General features: G+C 48.3%; 28 non-coding genes across 28 annotated transcripts; all 28 read right to left on the bottom strand.

The window, feature by feature from the left end:
* Positions 1-112: 112 nt before the first annotated feature.
* Positions 113-253, bottom strand: LOC142205213 (U4 spliceosomal RNA). Its single transcript, XR_012716241.1, has one exon. It is a non-coding gene; the product is annotated as a U4 spliceosomal RNA (small nuclear RNA).
* A 204-nt stretch (positions 254-457) lies between these two features.
* On the bottom strand, positions 458-598 carry LOC142205587 (U4 spliceosomal RNA). Its single transcript, XR_012716573.1, has one exon. It is a non-coding gene; the product is annotated as a U4 spliceosomal RNA (small nuclear RNA).
* Positions 599-802: 204 nt separating this feature from the next.
* Positions 803-943, bottom strand: LOC142205586 (U4 spliceosomal RNA). Its single transcript, XR_012716572.1, has one exon. It is a non-coding gene; the product is annotated as a U4 spliceosomal RNA (small nuclear RNA).
* A 204-nt stretch (positions 944-1,147) lies between these two features.
* LOC142205585 (U4 spliceosomal RNA) lies at positions 1,148-1,288 on the bottom strand. Its single transcript, XR_012716571.1, has one exon. It is a non-coding gene; the product is annotated as a U4 spliceosomal RNA (small nuclear RNA).
* A 204-nt stretch (positions 1,289-1,492) lies between these two features.
* On the bottom strand, positions 1,493-1,633 carry LOC142205778 (U4 spliceosomal RNA). Its single transcript, XR_012716739.1, has one exon. It is a non-coding gene; the product is annotated as a U4 spliceosomal RNA (small nuclear RNA).
* A 204-nt stretch (positions 1,634-1,837) lies between these two features.
* On the bottom strand, positions 1,838-1,978 carry LOC142205326 (U4 spliceosomal RNA). The gene has a single exon (XR_012716347.1). It is a non-coding gene; the product is annotated as a U4 spliceosomal RNA (small nuclear RNA).
* Positions 1,979-2,176: 198 nt separating this feature from the next.
* LOC142205868 (U4 spliceosomal RNA) lies at positions 2,177-2,317 on the bottom strand. The gene has a single exon (XR_012716824.1). It is a non-coding gene; the product is annotated as a U4 spliceosomal RNA (small nuclear RNA).
* Positions 2,318-2,521: 204 nt separating this feature from the next.
* On the bottom strand, positions 2,522-2,662 carry LOC142205584 (U4 spliceosomal RNA). The gene has a single exon (XR_012716570.1). It is a non-coding gene; the product is annotated as a U4 spliceosomal RNA (small nuclear RNA).
* A 204-nt stretch (positions 2,663-2,866) lies between these two features.
* Positions 2,867-3,007, bottom strand: LOC142205152 (U4 spliceosomal RNA). Its single transcript, XR_012716182.1, has one exon. It is a non-coding gene; the product is annotated as a U4 spliceosomal RNA (small nuclear RNA).
* Positions 3,008-3,211: 204 nt separating this feature from the next.
* Positions 3,212-3,352, bottom strand: LOC142205583 (U4 spliceosomal RNA). Its single transcript, XR_012716569.1, has one exon. It is a non-coding gene; the product is annotated as a U4 spliceosomal RNA (small nuclear RNA).
* A 204-nt stretch (positions 3,353-3,556) lies between these two features.
* Positions 3,557-3,697, bottom strand: LOC142205883 (U4 spliceosomal RNA). Its single transcript, XR_012716838.1, has one exon. It is a non-coding gene; the product is annotated as a U4 spliceosomal RNA (small nuclear RNA).
* Positions 3,698-3,901: 204 nt separating this feature from the next.
* On the bottom strand, positions 3,902-4,042 carry LOC142205777 (U4 spliceosomal RNA). Its single transcript, XR_012716738.1, has one exon. It is a non-coding gene; the product is annotated as a U4 spliceosomal RNA (small nuclear RNA).
* Positions 4,043-4,246: 204 nt separating this feature from the next.
* On the bottom strand, positions 4,247-4,387 carry LOC142205582 (U4 spliceosomal RNA). The gene has a single exon (XR_012716568.1). It is a non-coding gene; the product is annotated as a U4 spliceosomal RNA (small nuclear RNA).
* A 204-nt stretch (positions 4,388-4,591) lies between these two features.
* Positions 4,592-4,732, bottom strand: LOC142205581 (U4 spliceosomal RNA). The gene has a single exon (XR_012716567.1). It is a non-coding gene; the product is annotated as a U4 spliceosomal RNA (small nuclear RNA).
* Positions 4,733-4,936: 204 nt separating this feature from the next.
* LOC142205926 (U4 spliceosomal RNA) lies at positions 4,937-5,077 on the bottom strand. The gene has a single exon (XR_012716879.1). It is a non-coding gene; the product is annotated as a U4 spliceosomal RNA (small nuclear RNA).
* Positions 5,078-5,275: 198 nt separating this feature from the next.
* LOC142205580 (U4 spliceosomal RNA) lies at positions 5,276-5,416 on the bottom strand. Its single transcript, XR_012716566.1, has one exon. It is a non-coding gene; the product is annotated as a U4 spliceosomal RNA (small nuclear RNA).
* Positions 5,417-5,620: 204 nt separating this feature from the next.
* Positions 5,621-5,761, bottom strand: LOC142205579 (U4 spliceosomal RNA). The gene has a single exon (XR_012716565.1). It is a non-coding gene; the product is annotated as a U4 spliceosomal RNA (small nuclear RNA).
* A 204-nt stretch (positions 5,762-5,965) lies between these two features.
* On the bottom strand, positions 5,966-6,106 carry LOC142205239 (U4 spliceosomal RNA). Its single transcript, XR_012716265.1, has one exon. It is a non-coding gene; the product is annotated as a U4 spliceosomal RNA (small nuclear RNA).
* Positions 6,107-6,312: 206 nt separating this feature from the next.
* Positions 6,313-6,453, bottom strand: LOC142205578 (U4 spliceosomal RNA). The gene has a single exon (XR_012716564.1). It is a non-coding gene; the product is annotated as a U4 spliceosomal RNA (small nuclear RNA).
* Positions 6,454-6,656: 203 nt separating this feature from the next.
* LOC142205576 (U4 spliceosomal RNA) lies at positions 6,657-6,797 on the bottom strand. The gene has a single exon (XR_012716562.1). It is a non-coding gene; the product is annotated as a U4 spliceosomal RNA (small nuclear RNA).
* A 204-nt stretch (positions 6,798-7,001) lies between these two features.
* Positions 7,002-7,142, bottom strand: LOC142205816 (U4 spliceosomal RNA). The gene has a single exon (XR_012716776.1). It is a non-coding gene; the product is annotated as a U4 spliceosomal RNA (small nuclear RNA).
* A 203-nt stretch (positions 7,143-7,345) lies between these two features.
* On the bottom strand, positions 7,346-7,486 carry LOC142205826 (U4 spliceosomal RNA). Its single transcript, XR_012716786.1, has one exon. It is a non-coding gene; the product is annotated as a U4 spliceosomal RNA (small nuclear RNA).
* Positions 7,487-7,690: 204 nt separating this feature from the next.
* LOC142205776 (U4 spliceosomal RNA) lies at positions 7,691-7,831 on the bottom strand. Its single transcript, XR_012716737.1, has one exon. It is a non-coding gene; the product is annotated as a U4 spliceosomal RNA (small nuclear RNA).
* A 204-nt stretch (positions 7,832-8,035) lies between these two features.
* LOC142205575 (U4 spliceosomal RNA) lies at positions 8,036-8,176 on the bottom strand. Its single transcript, XR_012716561.1, has one exon. It is a non-coding gene; the product is annotated as a U4 spliceosomal RNA (small nuclear RNA).
* Positions 8,177-8,380: 204 nt separating this feature from the next.
* Positions 8,381-8,521, bottom strand: LOC142205574 (U4 spliceosomal RNA). The gene has a single exon (XR_012716560.1). It is a non-coding gene; the product is annotated as a U4 spliceosomal RNA (small nuclear RNA).
* A 198-nt stretch (positions 8,522-8,719) lies between these two features.
* On the bottom strand, positions 8,720-8,860 carry LOC142205283 (U4 spliceosomal RNA). Its single transcript, XR_012716306.1, has one exon. It is a non-coding gene; the product is annotated as a U4 spliceosomal RNA (small nuclear RNA).
* A 204-nt stretch (positions 8,861-9,064) lies between these two features.
* On the bottom strand, positions 9,065-9,205 carry LOC142205573 (U4 spliceosomal RNA). Its single transcript, XR_012716559.1, has one exon. It is a non-coding gene; the product is annotated as a U4 spliceosomal RNA (small nuclear RNA).
* A 204-nt stretch (positions 9,206-9,409) lies between these two features.
* LOC142205894 (U4 spliceosomal RNA) lies at positions 9,410-9,550 on the bottom strand. Its single transcript, XR_012716849.1, has one exon. It is a non-coding gene; the product is annotated as a U4 spliceosomal RNA (small nuclear RNA).
* Positions 9,551-9,561: the final 11 nt, after the last annotated feature.

The raw sequence follows: 9,561 nt of genomic DNA, 5'->3' as shown, positions 1-9,561 counted from the left end.
CATTCTGGGAGTGGAATAATTCAGGGCGGGGCTTCCCTGCCTGTTTCACCCCCGTGGGCGAAGCGGCTCCGCTTTCCAAAGGTTTCTTCTAATGTTTGTACAAGAAATGAAGTCTCCTGAGAGGCTAGCAAAAATTGCCAAAGCTGACTATATTTCAAGTCATCAAGGCAGGGTATTGGATTTAGTTTTCAATTAGCAATAATCACGCCTCGGTTACACCTCATGGGCCATGATATTGCCACTGCGCAAAGCTAAAGGTTTCCAGGTGCCCATGAAATTGACCCTCGTTAGGAGGAGCCTAGTAAAGCCATGGCGAAAGAAAACGGACCCCTCCCTTCTGCAAGGCATTCTGGGAGTGGAATAATTCAGGGCGGGGCTTCCCTGCCTGTTTCACCCCCGTGGGCGAAGCGGCTCCGCTTTCCAAAGGTTTCTTCTAATGTTTGTACAAGAAATGAAGTCTCCTGAGAGACTAGCAAAAATTGCCAAAGCTGACTATATTTCAAGTCATCAAGGCGGGGTATTGGGTTTAGTTTTCAATTAGCAATAATCACGCCTCGGTTACACCTCATGGGCCATGATATTGCCACTGCGCAAAGCTAAAGGTTTCCAGGTGCCCATGAAATTGACCCTCGTTAGGAGGAGCCTAGTAAAGCCATGGCGAAAGAAAACGGACCCCTCCCTTCTGCAAGGCATTCTGGGAGTGGAATAATTCAGGGCGGGGCTTCCCTGCCTGTTTCACCCCCGTGGGCGAAGCGGCTCCGCTTTCCAAAGGTTTCTTCTAATGTTTGTACAAGAAATGAAGTCTCCTGAGAGACTAGCAAAAATTGCCAAAGCTGACTATATTTCAAGTCATCAAGGCGGGGTATTGGGTTTAGTTTTCAATTAGCAATAATCACGCCTCGGTTACACCTCATGGGCCATGATATTGCCACTGCGCAAAGCTAAAGGTTTCCAGGTGCCCATGTTATTGACCCTCGTTAGGAGGAGCCTAGTAAAGCCATGGCGAAAGAAAACGGACCCCTCCCTTCTGCAAGGCATTCTGGGAGTGGAATAATTCAGGGCGGGGCTTCCCTGCCTGTTTCACCCCCGTGGGCGAAGCGGCTCCGCTTTCCAAAGGTTTCTTCTAATGTTTGTACAAGAAATGAAGTCTCCTGAGAGACTAGCAAAAATTGCCAAAGCTGACTATATTTCAAGTCATCAAGGCGGGGTATTGGGTTTAGTTTTCAATTAGCAATAATCACGCCTCGGTTACACCTCATGGGCCATGATATTGCCACTGCGCAAAGCTAAAGGTTTCCAGGTGCCCATGTTATTGACCCTCGTTAGGAGGAGCCTAGTAAAGCCATGGCGAAAGAAAACGGACCCCTCCCTTCTGCAAGGCATTCTGGGAGTGGAATAATTCAGGGCGGGGCTTCCCTGCCTGTTTCACCCCCGTGAGCGAAGCGGCTCCGCTTTCAAAGGGTTTCTTCTAATGTTTGTACAAGAAATGAAGTCTCCTGAGAGACTAGCAAAAATTGCCAAAGCTGACTATATTTCAAGTCATCAAGGCGGGGTTTTGGGTTTAGTTTTCAATTAGCAATAATCACGCCTCGGTTACACCTCATGGGCCATGATATTGCCACTGCGCAAAGCTAAAGGTTTCCAGGTGCCCATGAAATTGACCCTCGTTAGGAGGAGCCTAGTAAAGCCATGGCGAAAGAAAACGGACCCCTCCCTTCTGCAAGGCATTCTGGGAGTGGAATAATTCAGGGCGGGGCTTCCCTGCCTGTTTCACCCCCGTGGGCGAAGCGGCTCCGCTTTCCAAAGGTTTCTTCTAATGTTTGTACAAGAAATGAAGTCTCCTGAGAGACTAGCAAAAATTGCGAAAGCTGACTATATTTCAAGTCATCAAGGTGGGGTATTGGGTTTAGTTTTCATTTAGCAATAATCATGCCTCGGTTACACCTCATGGGCCATGATATTGCCACTGCGCAAAGCTAAAGGTTTCCAGGTGCCCATGAAATTGACCTTCGTTAGGAGGAGCCTAGTAAAGCGAAAGAAAACAGACCCCTCCCTTCTGCAAGGCATTCTGGGAGTGGAATAATTCAGGGCGGGGCTTCCCTGCCTGTTTCACCCCCGCGGGTGAAGCGGCTCCGCTTTCCAAAGGTTTCTTCTAATGTTTGTACAAGAAATGAAGTCTCCTGAGAGACTAGCAAAAATTGCCAAAGCTGACTATATTTCAAGTCATCAAGGCGGGGTATTGGGTTTAGTTTTCAATTAGCAATAATCACGCCTCGGTTACTCCTCATGGGCCATGATATTGCCACTGCGCAAAGCTAACGGTTTCCAGGTGCCCATGAAATTGACCCTCGTTAGGAGGAGCCTAGTAAAGCCATGGCGAAAGAAAACGGACCCCTCCCTTCTGCAAGGCATTCTGGGAGTGGAATAATTCAGGGCGGGGCTTCCCTGCCTGTTTCACCCCCGTGGGCGAAGCGGCTCCGCTTTCCAAAGGTTTCTTCTAATGTTTGTACAAGAAATGAAGTCTCCTGAGAGACTAGCAAAAATTGCCAAAGCTGACTATATTTCAAGTCATCAAGGCGGGGTATTGGGTTTAGTTTTCAATTAGCAATAATCACGCCTCGGTTACACCTCATGGGCCATGATATTGCCACTGCGCAAAGCTAAAGGTTTCCAGGTGCCCATGAAATTGACCCTCGTTAGGAGGAGCCTAGTAAAGCCATGGCGAAAGAAAACGGACCCCTCCCTTCTGCAAGGCATTCTGAGAGTGGAATAATTCAGGGCGGGGCTTCCCTGCCTGTTTCACCCCCGTGGGCGAAGCGGCTCCGCTTTCCAAAGGTTTCTTCTAATGTTTGTACAAGAAATGAAGTCTCCTGAGAGACTAGCAAAAATTGCCAAAGCTGACTATATTTCAAGTCATCAAGGCGGGGTATTGGGTTTAGTTTTCAATTAGCAATAATCACGCCTTGGTTACACCTCATGGGCCATGATATTGCCACTGCGCAAAGCTAAAGGTTTCCAGGTGCCCATGTTATTGACCCTCGTTAGGAGGAGCCTAGTAAAACAATGGCGAAAGAAAACGGACCCCTCCCTTCTGCAAGGCATTCTGGGAGTGGAATAATTCAGGGCGGGGCTTCCCTGCCTGTTTCACCCGCGTGGGAGAAGCGGCTCCGCTTTCCAAACGTTTCTTCTAATGTTTGTACAAGAAATGAAGTCTCCTGAGAGACTAGCAAAAATTGCCAAAGCTGACTATATTTCAAGTCATCAAGGCGGGGTATTGGGTTTAGTTTTCAATTAGCAATAATCACGCCTCGGTTACACCTCATGGGCCATGATATTGCCACTGCGCAAAGCTAAAGGTTTCCAGGTGCCCATGTTATTGACCCTCGTTAGGAGGAGCCTAGTAAAGCCATGGCGAAAGAAAACGGACCCCTCCCTTCTGCAAGGCATTCTGGGAGTGGAATAATTCAGGGCGGGGCTTCCCTGCCTGTTTCACCCCCGTGGGCGAAGTGGCTCCGCTTTCCAAAGGTTTCTTCTAATGTTTGTACAAGAAATGAAGTCTCCTGAGAGACTAGCAAAAATTGCCAAAGCTGACTATATTTCAAGTCATCAAGGCGGGGTATTGGGTTTAGTTTTCAATTAGCAATAATCACGCCTCAGTTACACCTCATGGGCCATGATATTGCCACTGCGCAAAGCTAAAGGTTTCCAGGTGCCCATGTTATTGACCCTCGTTAGGAGGAGCCTAGTAAAGCCATGGCGAAAGAAAACGGACCCCTCCCTTCTGCAAGGCATTCTGGGAGTGGAATAATTCAGGGCGGGGCTTCCCTGCCTGTTTCACCCCCGTGAGCGAAGCGGCTCCGCTTTCCAAAGGTTTCTTCTAATGTTTGTACAAGAAATGAAGTCTCCTGAGAGACTAGCAAAAATTGCCAAAGCTGACTATATTTCAAGTCATCAAGGCGGGGTTTTGGGTTTAGTTTTCAATTAGCAATAATCACGCCTCGGTTACACCTCATGGGCCATGATATTGCCACTGCGCAAAGCTAAAGGTTTCCAGGTGCCCATGAAATTGACCCTCGTTAGGAGGAGCCTAGTAAAGCCATGGCGAAAGAAAACGGACCCCTCCCTTCTGCAAGGCATTCTGGGAGTGGAATAATTCAGGGCGGGGCTTCCCTGCCTGTTTCACCCCCGTGGGCGAAGCGGCTCCGCTTTCCAAACGTTTCTTCTAATGTTTGTACAAGAAATGAAGTCTCCTGAGAGACTAGCAAAAATTGCCAAAGCTGACTATATTTCAAGTCATCAAGGCGGGGTATTGGGTTTAGTTTTCAATTAGCAATAATCACGCCTCGGTTACACCTCATGGGCCATGATATTGCCACTGCGCAAAGCTAAAGGTTTCCAGGTGCCCATGAAATTGACCCTCGTTAGGAGGAGCCTAGTAAAGCCATGGCGAAAGAAAACGGACCCCTCCCTTCTGCAAGGCATTCTGGGAGTGGAATAATTCAGGGCGGGGCTTCCCTGCCTGTTTCACCCGCGTGGGAGAAGCGGCTCCGCTTTCCAAACGTTTCTTCTAATGTTTGTACAAGAAATGAAGTCTCCTGAGAGACTAGCAAAAATTGCCAAAGCTGACTATATTTCAAGTCATCAAGGCGGGGTATTGGGTTTAGTTTTCAATTAGCAATAATCACGCCTCGGTTACACCTCATGGGCCATGATATTGCCACTGCGCAAAGCTAAAGGTTTCCAGGTGCCCATGTTATTGACCCTCATTAGGAGGAGCCTAGTAAAGCCATGGCGAAAGAAAACGGACCCCTCCCTTCTGCAAGGCATTCTGGGAGTGGAATAATTCAGGGCGGGGCTTCCCTGCCTGTTTCACCCCCGTGGGCGAAGCGGCTCTGCTTTCCAAAGGTTTCTTCTAATGTTTGTACAAGAAATGAAGTCTCCTGAGAGACTAGCAAAAATTGCCAAAGCTGACTATATTTCAAGTCATCAAGGCGGGGTATTGGGTTTAGTTTTCATTTAGCAATAATCATGCCTCGGTTACACCTCATGGGCCATGATATTGCCACTGCGCAAAGCTAAAGGTTTCCAGGTGCCCATGAAATTGACCTTCGTTAGGAGGAGCCTAGTAAAGCGAAAGAAAACAGACCCCTCCCTTCTGCAAGGCATTCTGGGAGTGGAATAATTCAGGGCGGGGCTTCCCTGCCTGTTTCACCCCCGCGGGTGAAGCGGCTCCGCTTTCCAAAGGTTTCTTCTAATGTTTGTACAAGAAATGAAGTCTCCTGAGAGACTAGCAAAAATTGCCAAAGCTGACTATATTTCAAGTCATCAAGGCGGGGTATTGGGTTTAGTTTTCAATTAGCAATAATCACGCCTCGGTTACACCTCATGGGCCATGATATTGCCACTGCGCAAAGCTAAAGGTTTCCAGGTGCCCATGAAATTGACCCTCGTTAGGAGGAGCCTAGTAAAGCCATGGCGAAAGAAAACGGACCCCTCCCTTCTGCAAGGCATTCTGGGAGTGGAATAATTCAGGGCGGGGCTTCCCTGCCTGTTTCACCCCCGTGGGCGAAGCGGCTCCGCTTTCCAAAGGTTTCTTCTAATGTTTGTACAAGAAATGAAGTCTCCTGAGAGACTAGCAAAAATTGCCAAAGCTGACTATATTTCAAGTCATCAAGGCGGGGTATTGGGTTTAGTTTTCAATTAGCAATAATCACGCCTCGGTTACACCTCATGGGCCATGATATTGCCACTGCGCAAAGCTAAAGGTTTCCAGGTGCCCATGAAATTGACCCTCGTTCGGAGGAGCCTAGTAAAGCCATGGCGAAAGAAAACGGACCCCTCCCTTCTGCAAGGCATTCTGAGAGTGGAATAATTCAGGGCGGGGCTTCCCTGCCTGTTTCACCCCCGTGGGCGAAGCGGCTCCGCTTTCCAAAGGTTTCTTCTAATGTTTGTACAAGAAATGAAGTCTCCTGAGAGACTAGCAAAAATTGCCAAAGCTAACTATATTTCAAGTCATCAAGGCGGGGTATTGGGTTTAGTTTTCAATTAGCAATAATCACGCATCGGTTACACCTCATGGGCCATGATATTGCCACTGCGCAAAGCTAAAGGTTTCCAGGTGCCCATGTTATTGACCCTCGTTAGGAGGAGCCTAGTAAAGCCATGGCGAAAGAAAACGGACCCCTCCCTTCTGCAAGGCATTCTGGGAGTGGATTAATTCAGGGGGGGGGGCTTCCCTGCCTGTTTCACCCCCGTGGGCGAAGCGGCTCCGCTTTCCAAAGGTTTCTTCTAATGTTTGTACAAGAAATCAAGTCTCCTGAGAGACTAGCAAAAATTGCCAAAGCTGACTATATTTCAAGTCATCAAGGCGGGGTATTGGGTTTAGTTTTCAATTAGCAATAATCACGCCTCGGTTACACCTCATGGGCCATGATATTGCCACTGCGCAAAGCTAAAGGTTTCCAGGTGCTTAGTTATTGACCATCGTTAGGAGGAGCCTAGTAAAGCCATGGCGAAAGAAAACGGACCCCTCCCTTCTGCAAGGCATTCTGGGAGTGGAATAATTCAGGGCGGGGCTTCCCTGCCTGTTTCACCCCCGTGGGCGAAGCGACTCCGCTTTCCAAACGTTTCTTCTAATGTTTGTACAAGAAATGAAGTCTCCTGAGAGACTAGCAAAAATTGCCAAAGCTGACTATATTTCAAGTCATCAAGGCGGGGTATTGGGTTTAGTTTTCAATTAGCAATAATCACGCCTCGGTTACACCTCATGGGCCATGATATTGCCACTGCGCAAAGCTAAAGGTTTCCAGGTGCCCATGTTATTGACCCTCATTAGGAGGAGCCTAGTAAAGCCATGGCGAAAGAAAACGGACCCCTCCCTTCTGCAAGGCATTCTGGGAGTGGAATAATTCAGGGCGGGGCTTCCCTGCCTGTTTCACCCCCGTGGGCGAAGCGGCTCCGCTTTCCAAACGTTTCTTCTAATGTTTGTACAAGAAATGAAGTCTCCTGAGAGACTAGCAAAAATTGCCAAAGCTGACTATATTTCAAGTCATCAAGGCGGGGTATTGGGTTTAGTTTTCAATTAGCAATAATCACGCCTCGGTTACACCTCATGGGCCATGATATTGCCAATGCGCAAAGCTAAAGGTTTCCAGGTGCTTAGTTATTGACCCTCGTTAGGAGGAGCCTAGTAAAGCCATGGCGAAAGAAAACGGACCCCTCCCTTCTGCAAGGCATTCTGGGAGTGGAATAATTCAGAGCGGGGCTTCCCTGCCTGTTTCACCCCCGTGGGCGAAGCGGCTCCGCTTTCCAAAGGTTTCTTCTAATGTTTGTACAAGAAATGAAGTCTCCTGAGAGACTAGCAAAAATTGCCAAAGCTGACTATATTTCAAGTCATCAAGGCGGGGTATTGGGTTTAATTTTCAATTAGCAATAATCACGCCTCGGTTACACCTCATGGGCCATGATATTGCCACTGCGCAAAGCTAAAGGTTTCCAGGTGCCCATGTTATTGACCCTCGTTAGGAGGAGCCTAGTAAAGCCATGGCGAAAGAAAACGGACCCCTCCCTTCTGCAAGGCATTCTGGGAGTGGAATAATTCAGGGCGGGGCTTCCCTGCCTGTTTCACCCCCGTGAGCGAAGCGGCTCCGCTTTCCAAAGGTTTCTTCTAATGTTTGTACAAGAAATGAAGTCTCCTGAGAGACTAGCAAAAATTGCCAAAGCTGACTATATTTCAAGTCATCAAGGCGGGGTTTTGGGTTTAGTTTTCAATTAGCAATAATCACGCCTCGGTTACACCTCATGGGCCATGATATTGCCACTGCGCAAAGCTAAAGGTTTCCAGGTGCCCATGAAATTGACCCTCGTTAGGAGGAGCCTAGTAAAGCCATGGCGAAAGAAAACGGACCCCTCCCTTCTGCAAGGCATTCTGGGAGTGGAATAATTCAGGGCGGGGCTTCCCTGCCTGTTTCACCCCCGTGGGCGAAGCGGCTCCGCTTTCCAAAGGTTTCTTCTAATGTTTGTACAAGAAATGAAGTCTCCTGAGAGACTAGCAAAAATTGCCAAAGCTGACTATATTTCAAGTCATCAAGGCGGGGTATTGGGTTTAGTTTTCAATTAGCAATAATCACGCCTCGGTTACACCTCATGGGCCATGATATTGCCACTGCGCAAAGCTAAAGGTTTCCAGGTGCCCATGAAATTGACCCTCGTTAGGAGGAGCCTAGTAAAGCCATGGCGAAAGAAAACGGACCCCTCCCTTCTGCAAGGCATTCTGGGAGTGGAATAATTCAGGGCGGGGCTTCCCTGCCTGTTTCACCCCCGTGGGCGAAGCGGCTCCGCTTTCCAAAGGTTTCTTCTAATGTTTGTACAAGAAATGAAGTCTCCTGAGAGACTAGCAAAAATTGCCAAAGCTGACTATATTTCAAGTCATCAAGGCGGGGTATTGGGTTTAGTTTTCAATTAGCAATAATCACGCCTCGGTTACACCTCATGGGCCATGATATTGCCACTGCGCAAAGCTAAAGGTTTCCAGGTGCCCATGAAATTGACCTTCGTTAGGAGGAGCCTAGTAAAGCGAAAGAAAACAGACCCCTCCCTTCTGCAAGGCATTCTGGGAGTGGAATAATTCAGGGCGGGGCTTCCCTGCCTGTTTCACCCCCGTGGGTGAAGCGGCTCCGCTTTCCAAAGGTTTCTTCTAATGTTTGTACAAGAAATGAAGTCTCCTGAGAGACTAGCAAAAATTGCCAAAGCTGACTATATTTCAAGTCATCAAGGCGGGGTATTGGGTTTAGTTTTCAATTAGCAATAATAACGCCTCGGTTACTCCTCATGGGCCATGATATTGCCACTGCGCAAAGCTAACGGTTTCCAGGTGCCCATGAAATTGACCCTCGTTAGGAGGAGCCTAGTAAAGCCATGGCGAAAGAAAACGGACCCCTCCCTTCTGCAAGGCATTCTGGGAGTGGAATAATTCAGGGCGGGGCTTCCCTGCCTGTTTCACCCCCGTGGGCGAAGCGGCTCCGCTTTCCAAAGGTTTCTCCTAATGTTTGTACAAGAAATGAAGTCTCCTGAGAGACTAGCAAAAATTGCCAAAGCTGACTATATTTCAAGTCATCAAGGCGGGGTATTGGGTTTAGTTTTCAATTAGCAATAATCACGCCTCGGTTACACCTCATGGGCCATGATATTGCCACTGCGCAAAGCTAAAGGTTTCCAGGTGCCCATGAAATTGACCCTCGTTAGGAGGAGCCTAGTAAAGCCATGGCGAAAGAAAACGGACCCCTCCCTTCTGCAAGGCATTCTGGGAGTGGAATAATTCAGGGCGGGGCTTCCCTGCCTGTTTCACCCCCGTGGGCGAAGCGGCTCCGCTTTCCAAAGGTTTCTTCTAATGTTTGTACAAGAAATGAAGTCTCCTGAGAGGCTAGCAAAAATTGCCAAAGCTGACTATATTTCAAGTCATCAAGGCGGGGTATTGGGTTTAGTTTTCAATTAGCAATAATCACGCCTCGGTTACACCTCATGGGCCATGATATTGCCACTGCGCAAAGCTAAAGGTTTCCA

This window comes from Leptodactylus fuscus, chromosome 5, assembly GCF_031893055.1.
Source record: "Leptodactylus fuscus isolate aLepFus1 chromosome 5, aLepFus1.hap2, whole genome shotgun sequence".
Taxonomy (NCBI): Eukaryota; Metazoa; Chordata; class Amphibia; order Anura; family Leptodactylidae; genus Leptodactylus; species Leptodactylus fuscus.
This window is presented reverse-complemented; position numbering and strand designations above follow the sequence as displayed.